The sequence below is a fragment of the Aethina tumida genome, chromosome 1 (assembly GCF_024364675.1).
Source record: "Aethina tumida isolate Nest 87 chromosome 1, icAetTumi1.1, whole genome shotgun sequence".
Classification (NCBI taxonomy): domain Eukaryota; kingdom Metazoa; phylum Arthropoda; class Insecta; order Coleoptera; family Nitidulidae; genus Aethina; species Aethina tumida.
This window is the reverse complement of record NC_065435.1, coordinates 31,516,449-31,525,889: the sequence shown is the minus strand read 5'-3', so window position 1 is coordinate 31,525,889 and position 9,441 is coordinate 31,516,449.

Sequence of the window (9,441 nt, the reverse complement as noted above, 5' to 3'; positions counted from 1 at the left end):
AACCAAACGTGATAGAAAAATTTCAGTACCTAGTTGAAATTTGCCGCTCACAAATTCTTGCTTAAAGAATCAACTAGGTGAATTATCTTTTGATTTAAAAAGGTGAAATATTTAAACATTTACAATAATAGCAACCTACTGTCTGAAGGTTTCGATTACGAGTCACTGAAATCAAATCAGTTGCAGATCTTTCGTCGACATTTATTTTGAATCATTTCTTTGATGGTTCAGTTATATTTTTTGGTATAATTCTATTCGTTTGAATCCACAGTGTCAACAAATTGACAGAGCTAAGAAATATCGAGATGAGATGAGTTATATTAAATGGTAGAACTGTTCCGAATCAAATTCATCCTTATATTTCAACCCACACTAAATGGACTATAAATGTGATTCCCAAATATTTATATATAATATAACTTTCCAAATAAAACTACTTTGTGTACCTTTAAGTTATGTGGTTAATTTAATATAAGTTTGGTTGTTTATAAATGGTTTCGACCCATTGTCGATTTTTTTAACCTTCAGCTATTCAGTGGAGGTACTGAGTTATATGGAACATATTTTTTTAGGAAACACATTTAGTGATTACAGTACAGATTAAAATTTAAGTAAAAATTACTAATCTAAAATTATAATTGCTATAAACAAGCTTCATTCTCAGATGATAGATGAGTTGAAACCTAGATCCACACTATGGAAACATTTCCATAAAATGAAAGTACTTGCTATATACAGAGATAGATATGTGGAACTCCAACAGAAACATTCCAGTCCTCAGTCTTTTTGGTAGAACTTTTGAATACGGTTTCTTGGTAATGATGTTTTCTTCTTTAGTGTGATTTTTTTTGTACTTTTTTCGGATTTCTTGGATTTTTATTCATATTCCATAGCCTCAGAGAAAATATTTGCCGATGTCGTCAGGTTACATACATACAAAAACTGTCTGTGATTCTGACAGATAATTAGCATGTGAAAAGAAATTTTTTTTGTTAACTTTGTTAACTTTATATTTCCATTAGAATAGATTGCTGCCAAGAGAAGTTCCAACTATTATAATTTAGATTGAATATGTGATACCGACGACGTGAGGGATGAAATTGAAAACAGGATAACTAGATAAAATTTTAATTAATTAGTAATTTTAATTAATTAGTAATTACAAAACTAAACGAACATTTGGGAGTGGGTGTGGGATTGAGTGACATTTTGCGAACTTTCAAGTTTCAATAGCAATGAAGGAATTTTGTTTATCAAATAAAAGAAAATAACATTTATGTTGTTAAGATTACGTTTCTTTGTGACATATGCCAGACGTTAAAATATAAACGAAACATCCAATGTCCAATTAAACCTTATTCGAAATATGTAATTTGGAAAAAAGTTGTCTTCTTTCAAGTAAATTTGATTTGTTTCTTTCATAGTATTAATATTACATCAAATTGTGGTTCAGTTATATTTTTAATATATTTCTATTTGTTTTAATCGAAAGTGTCAACAAATTGACAGAGAAAAGAAATATCGATGTGATTTTTCGATTTGATATAATAACTTTAATGACAGTGATTCATTTATTTAATGACCACGTTACAAATCACATCTGTGTGTGAAATGATATGGTCAAATGTCACGTGTTGATTACCAGGAAACTTTTGCACAAACAGTCAGGTGAGATTCAATACGATTGTTACTATCTGTGGCTGTACAAAATAATCACAAAATCAAGTAACTAGACGTAAAGACAGCATTTTTATATGGAGAACTTGAACACACCTATTTATGACTTAACAAGAAGGGTTGGATCATGACGAAAACGTGGTATGTAAATTGAACAAGTCACTATATGGGTTAAAACAATTCCCTCGCTGCTGGAATGCAAAATTCGACTCTACACCGAAAAGAGTTTTAGTAGTAGTTTTAGTATTTATATGGAACAAATTTTAAACAGATTTGAAATGACTAATGCTAATCCTAATACTGTTCCAGTCGACCCTCACATAAAGCCACAGTGGGAAGATACTACCTCACTTCTGCTGTTCATAATAACACAGCTTGTTCCGTCAAATTTTATTTGGCTACCATCGCAAATAATCTGACTTAGAGACAATAGATTTGTTGCCAGTTTAGGAACACATAATACTTTTGTAAAAAGCACCATTTTGTTTTGACCTTCATCGTCATAATGGTCCAACCTCACTTGTACTGAACATTGCACAGATTATACTTTGTTGTCTGCGACTCTGATTTTATGTATGACAGGAGCCGTCATATTTTCAAGCATGTTCTTACGTCTTGTCATGTGTGACGATGCACCGGAAGCCACTTGCCATGGGTCATTTTGGCTGGATGTTGCCTCAAACACAACAGCATATGATGAACTACTTGCTTTTTGTTGAACATTCTTGGTCCTGGATTTGCATTTGAGGACTTTTATGACCTTACTTATTACAAGTGTAGCTCCCTTACTTACTTTGTTTCTTGTGGTTGTTCTTGTTGACTGAGAATACTGTTGAGTCACTTTCAGATTGTTTAACATCTTGTGATAGTTTTGATTTCACAGAAATTGAAGTTATCTTCATGCCGGAGCTTTCAATAGCAATAATCATTGGTTGATAGGACTCTGGTAGACCGGAGAGTAGCAATGTAACTAGCCATTCATCGTCAACTGCGAAACCAATGTTTCTGAGCTTGTGAGCAGAACACATAATTTTGCTCACATATTTCTCTACGTTTTGACATACAGTAAGTGAAGTATTATAGAGATCACGCAGCAGCCCCCCCATAATTTATTTAGTCAACTAGTAAATTTATCTTAGTTTTTGCCTTTGTGTCTCGTTTTGTGTCCACAATGACACATGTGGTGGGGTCTATGCAGTTCCACAACTCCTCTTGCTGTAGGTATGTTTTTAGAGCAAATCGCCATGTTACGTAATTATCTCGGCCGGTTAACTTTTCAATTAATGCCAATTGACTGTTTGCTGACAATTTAAGAACCCTTATTCCAGATGTTACGAGAAAACACTTTTCAATTGTCGTATTGACGTTTTAGGTTAACTTCATTACTTTTCTCAGTAAGTAAGCCATTCTGGGCTTCCCTGGGCTTTTCTGGCTCCATAACCTGTTAATTTTTCTTAAAAGAATTTATTATTTCAGAAGAAAAACTTATATTTAATAATTTAGTGTTAAAATTACAACTTAACTGTCTACAGGCGCACAATTCAAATTACAATTTTAACAGTTTATGTGTAGTTTCAGTACACTCCTACAGGTCATCACAACAGTTACAATTGGATTCCCAAGAGGAAATGAATGATGAATGATGTGTTATAATTTTTCATTCTGTATAATAGCCTAAGCTACATTGCGCTGTAAATTGAGAAGAATGCTTCAGGTAAACTACTTTTGGTTAACAAGACAGCATTAAATTAACTGAGGAATGCATATTATCGGATTTAGTAAGCTGGGTCAGCTCGTTGATTAATATTTATGTGATCCCATTTTCCGCACATTTTGGCAGACTGAAATATCCTCTTTCTGTAATTCGCCAAAGAGCATTATAGGATCGGACACCAATCAAAACAAAATTACACAAAGATCAGTTGTCAAGATTGTCAGTGAGTTGTCAAAAAATACGAGCCGAAACTGAGACTGAGACGTCTAGCCATTAGCGCTACCAAATAATTCCATTCAATTAGAAACGTTAAATAATTACTTTAATAACAAGGAGTTTATTTTCTATGAGAAGGCTCTTCTAATTCTTAGGGCACTTGGTCTAAAATACTTTAATACAAGTCAATATACATAAATTTCAACACTGAACCATAAATGGTGGGGTGCGTCGTAGTTACACAATTTCGACATCAACTCCTTAGGGGTGACCAAGTTCCAAGAAGTTTTCTGAGTTTTGGAGCTGGGAGACTTTGCAGGAGTAGGGGTGGCTAGTTGGGACAAAGATTTGGGATTAGCGTTAGGAGTAGGGGTACCATCAGAGTTTACCGATAGTATCCCTAGTTTAGACGACAAAGCTGTGTAAGCACTCTTTCACTCTCTGTATCTCACCTTCTAGTTCCAAAATTTTATTCCTAAGGAAATCGGGTACCTCTGGAAACGTCAGCAGACTTTTGGGGTTTATTGAGTTTTTCACTTAGCTTTTCTTTTTTCCGGACCCTACACATAATTTATTGGTTTAGTAACCGAGGTTACAAGCCAAATTAACAACTCTTCTCTTTCGATTATGGTAACTATTATAACTAAATTCAGACAAAAGAAGGACGAACAACTCAAAAAAAAATTGTAATTTTCAACAATATTCCCTGGTTGATACCCACACTTTGAACAATTGACAAAAGTCACTAACAATAAGAAACTTTTCTGTTGTTATCAATGGCAGAGGTAACGATCGTCATTTAACCAAGTTTCGGTAGCAACTAAGGAAAAGTGTTGGTAGTGATATTTTCGTTTTTATTTAGTGACCCTATTAAAGTTCCTATTAAAAGACAAGAGCCGAGAAATAAGAAAAGGAAAAGGAGGCCCAAATCCAGGTTCTATTGGCAGAAAGGAAAGCGGTACCACATCCAACGACACAGCTAGTTATTGTAAAGCCTCAGTTTTGATCGGTTACCTTAGAGTACATTAGAGTACCAATTAATTCTCTGTATCGTGTGGGGTCTTTGAATGGTTTTAAATCTCTGTTAAATTTTGAGTGGCAGTCATACAGTGTTTTAATTGGATTGCAATCTACCATTCTGAATTTCTCTGAAATATATTTTTTTTGTTTAAGTGTTACTCCTTTCTTGCTTTGGTTAATTTCTATTCTAAAGAAAATCCTAGCAATCTTTGATCTTCAATTTCTCAGCTAATTCTCTCTTAATTTCATTACCAGTTTGATTTTCGACAGTTCTTTTATACTCCTTAAATTTTTCAAAAACTTCTCTCTTTGACTTAAGGAAAAAACCTGGCACCACCTATTATATTCGTCTATTAATGTAAGAAGATATCTTGATCCACCGCGAATCTGACTCGCATTGGTCCGCAGATATCTGAATGAACAATATTCAGTAACTGCTTACTTCTTCCTTCTCTATCAGTAAAGGGTTTCCTTGCTTGCTTACCTCGTTGACATTGTCACACCACATGGGTAATTTATCATTATCCAATTTATTACCGTGTACCAGTCGCTTTCTGTACAAATCCTGTACGCCTTTATAATGTAGGTACTCTAGTTGTCTATGCCACAGGACCATTTTGTTTGAATTTCTATGCATTATTCACTTGTAGACATTTGAATTTCGTTGTATATAAACATATTACAATATTTTTCATAAAATCAAGTAGCCCAAAAAGTTTTCTTTATTTTTTACAACAAAACTCTAATCAGTTCAGACTTTTATTTCCTAAGAAACACATCTTTCTGAAGTTGCTCCTACGCTTCAATTCAAAATTAATAGTTAAATATTCTCTCTTTATTAATGAGGTTCTTCCTCATTGAGAATTGTAATTAGCAGAAATACTTATGTACAGTAGTGCTAGAAATGAAACCGATCTTACCAAACTGTTATTTTTAGGGAATAGTTTTGGCTAAATTCATTATTTATATTTACAGGAATTCCCAACTAAACACAGAATAAGGCTCCATAAAATAAAACATTGATTTGTTTTCAGAATAAATTATGATTATTTTTTTATTGGAGCAAAGAGGGGGAAATCTACAAGACGTAGTGCCGGACTTTACCGACTAAAAACCCCTCTCCGGGCAATGATCCGAAGATCATGACCTAAGAGTAGTTAACCATAAAGGTTTAGGAAAATAGAAGGGAAAACTAAAGAGGTACGTAACAATCGCTACATAGTAAAGAAAAGATGTTCAAAAGAGACGCAGAGGTCTAGACAGCCAAGAGACAAGGTCTCTTGTATCTGTCGGATTCACAGGGTTGGATATCATGCAAACATGCAATCTCCGGATTAGAGTGTTGAAAGATAGATCTCCGGAGGTTGAGGGCATGCTATTTTCTCTGAGGCTATGAAATATGAAAAAATATTCAAGAAATCCGAAAAAAGGTCAAGAAAAAGTCACAATAAAGGAGAAAACAGCAATACCAAGAAACCGTCTTCAAAAGTTCTATCAAAAAGGCTGAGGACAGGAATGTTCCCATTGGAGTTCCACATATCTGTCTGTGTATAAAGAAGGTACTTTCAATTTATGGAAAGTTTTCCATAGTATGTACGTTTCAACTCAAATAACATCTGAGAATTAAGCATGTTTATAGTAATTATAATATTAGAATGGTGCTGTAGTTGTTTTTGCTTATATTTTAATCTGTAATTTATGACGGAAAAGGTGTTTCCTAAATAACTATATATATATATATATAAATATATATATATATATATATATATATATATATATATATATATATATATATATATATATATCTGTATATTTTTCCACTGAATAATTGGAGGTTGAAAAAATTGGCAATGTGTCGAAACAATTTTATAACACCAAACTAGTATTAAAATATCGACATAAGTTAAACAAAGTAGTCTTATTTGTAAAGTTATGTTATATTTAAATAATTGGGAATCTCATTTATGGTCATCCACTGTAGGTTGAAATACACGGATGAGATTGATTCGAAACAGTTCTACCATCAAAAATATTATAACAAATTGAAAAATCATCACGATATTCCTTTGCTCTATCAATTTGCTGAGACAGTGGATTAAAACGAATTATAAGAAAAGATATAACTGAACCACAATTGGGTGTTATATTAATATAATGTAAGAATCAAATCAAATATGCTGTTCTGACATATGCCATAAAGAAACGTAATTTGACATGTTATTTTATTTTTTGACAAACAATTCGTTGCTATTGATACTTGTTTGCAAAATGTCACTCAATCACACACTCACTCGTTTTATTTTTTAATTACAAATTAATTAAAATTTTATTTTCAATTCTATTCCTCACCTTATAGTGGTTGAAACTTCTCTTAGCAGCAATCTATTCTAATGGAAATATAAAATTAACAAAGTTAACAAAAACAATTTCGTTTCACATATTAATTACCTGTCGAAAATAAATGTCGACGAGAGATCTGCCACTGATTTGATTTCAGTGACTTGCAGGGCTCGTAATCTAAACCTTCAGACGGTAAGTTGCTATTTTTGTAACTGTTTAAATATTTCACCTTTTTAAATCAACAGTAAATTCACGTAGTTGTTTCTTTCAGCTTGAATAAGTGAGCGACAGATTTCAACTATGCACTGAATTTTTCTCCTTCACCTTTAATTATCACCCTCAAACAACACTAATTTACCAATCTTTCCATATTTGATAATTTTATGTCGTAAATTATTTAGATTCTTCATGTCTGGATGACAAGTTCAAATAATGTTAACACAATTTATAAACCAAATCATGAAATAGTGATTTCTATTTCACAATTTTCTGGGGAAATAAAGATTTGAAATCTTTGTTGGGTTGAAATTTATAATTAATAGATTTATCTGTTGTAGTTTTGTTAAAACTTTCATCCACTTTAGTGCATATATATTTTCAGTGTTTCCACATTTTCTTGGGAGTAGGCATATTTTGACAAAACACTGACAACATCATCGAGAACTAAAGTTGTAGTATTTTCGTTCTGCTTATTCGGTTACCATATAATCACGATACCGATCATGGAAAGAAGTAATTATATACAACCAAACATCGCGGAGCTTCGTATCCTATTAAGCAGTATTCTTATAAAATATCTGTAATAAGGTATATCATAATTGAAAAGAAAGTTTATGCTCTTATAGACATTCAAGAAGTGAGACACAATTTACTTGCTTTACCTATATGCTCCATACTTGCTTTAAAAATATGTTAAAATCGTGGTAGTAACTTTCCATATGCGTTGGGATGTAGATGGAGTTCTTAAGATACTTTATTTAAAATTGCAATCTGTAAAAAGAAATAATTTTTGAGGGTATTGCAAAAATTATCTTCAAAAATTGATTGAATAAATCATATTGTAGAAGAGAATGAAAAACACAGTGACCAAAGATTTTTTTGAATGAAGGAAAATAACGGAGCGATTTTTAATTAGGGATGTCTCAATTTGATTATAAGGCGTTGTAGTACGTTGGTTCAGTCAACCAAAGGGGCGGTATATATAACACGATATTTTACACTAAATACTCTCTGTACTCTGTAATATTGTATAACTTTGGTTAACTTTTGATATATATACAAATCGGGATTTTTTTTTACAGTTTCTAAGACATTTTGGTGTTTTGTTAATATATCTTATCTCCTAACTTTATTTAAGTGAACTTTAAATATAATTGGTAATATTTTGATACAGCAAAATAAAAGCCCACGGGAAATTTTCATGTGGCTTGATTTCCGAGTATTTCATGATTAATTAACACTATTTGAAATCAGAGCTCTGAAATAGATATATTTCGTTATTAATGTAATTGTTACAATATTCCGCCTTGATTAACTGCAATAAATTCTGTATCTAAGGGAATCCAAATTTAAAAAAACAACAGAACACTTGTTGTAACCTAGCATCTGTAATTTACAACTGTTCCCAAAACTTAATTTAAAATATTAACAATTTCAACATTCAAGAGATGCTGTGAAACTTTAGAACACTAGGTCATCATTCAAAAACTCAACAACTACATACACGCCATCAATTTATTTCAGAAGTAATTCATAAGGAATAACACATAATTTCTAAAAAAAGTCAACTTTGATTAACATCAATGGATTAAATTTAAATGGAAAATGTGTAGGGTTTAACATAATGGTTAAGGCTTGAGTAATACCATATGGAATAAATAATGAAACTATTTACTAACAATTTCTTAAAACAGGAGAATAAGTTTTTGAGAACTCTGGTCCTGTACGTTTGTCTTGACAACTAACTGACAACTGATATTTCAGTTATTTCATTTTGCTTGTTGGCCGATTTTATATTGGCGATACCAAATATAGAAAGATGATATTCTAAATTGTCGAGATATTCTGAACACAGGATCCTATAATAATAATCGAGGAGCTATTTTCCTGTCACAGTTAACTGTGTAGCATTCTGCTGATATAATTTAATTTACAATGCGAAAAAATATCTTATTCTTGAAAATAAAGCTTACGCTATAACAGAGTCAAGAATTGCAATTTACTTGGAAATTCATTTATTTAGAATACCGATCAGACATGTAGTAGATGTTAAGATTCTGCATATAGCATATAGATAAACCAAGTAAATTGTGTGTCACCTCTTGAATGTTTATCTTTCTTTTCAGTTATGTTATACCTTATTGCACGGTAAAGTAGTTTTTTTAGAAAAACACTACTTAAAATGATCCCAGGTTCCTATAATCGCGATTATAAGATTAGCAACTAATTAGAATGAAAATACCCCAACATGCCCA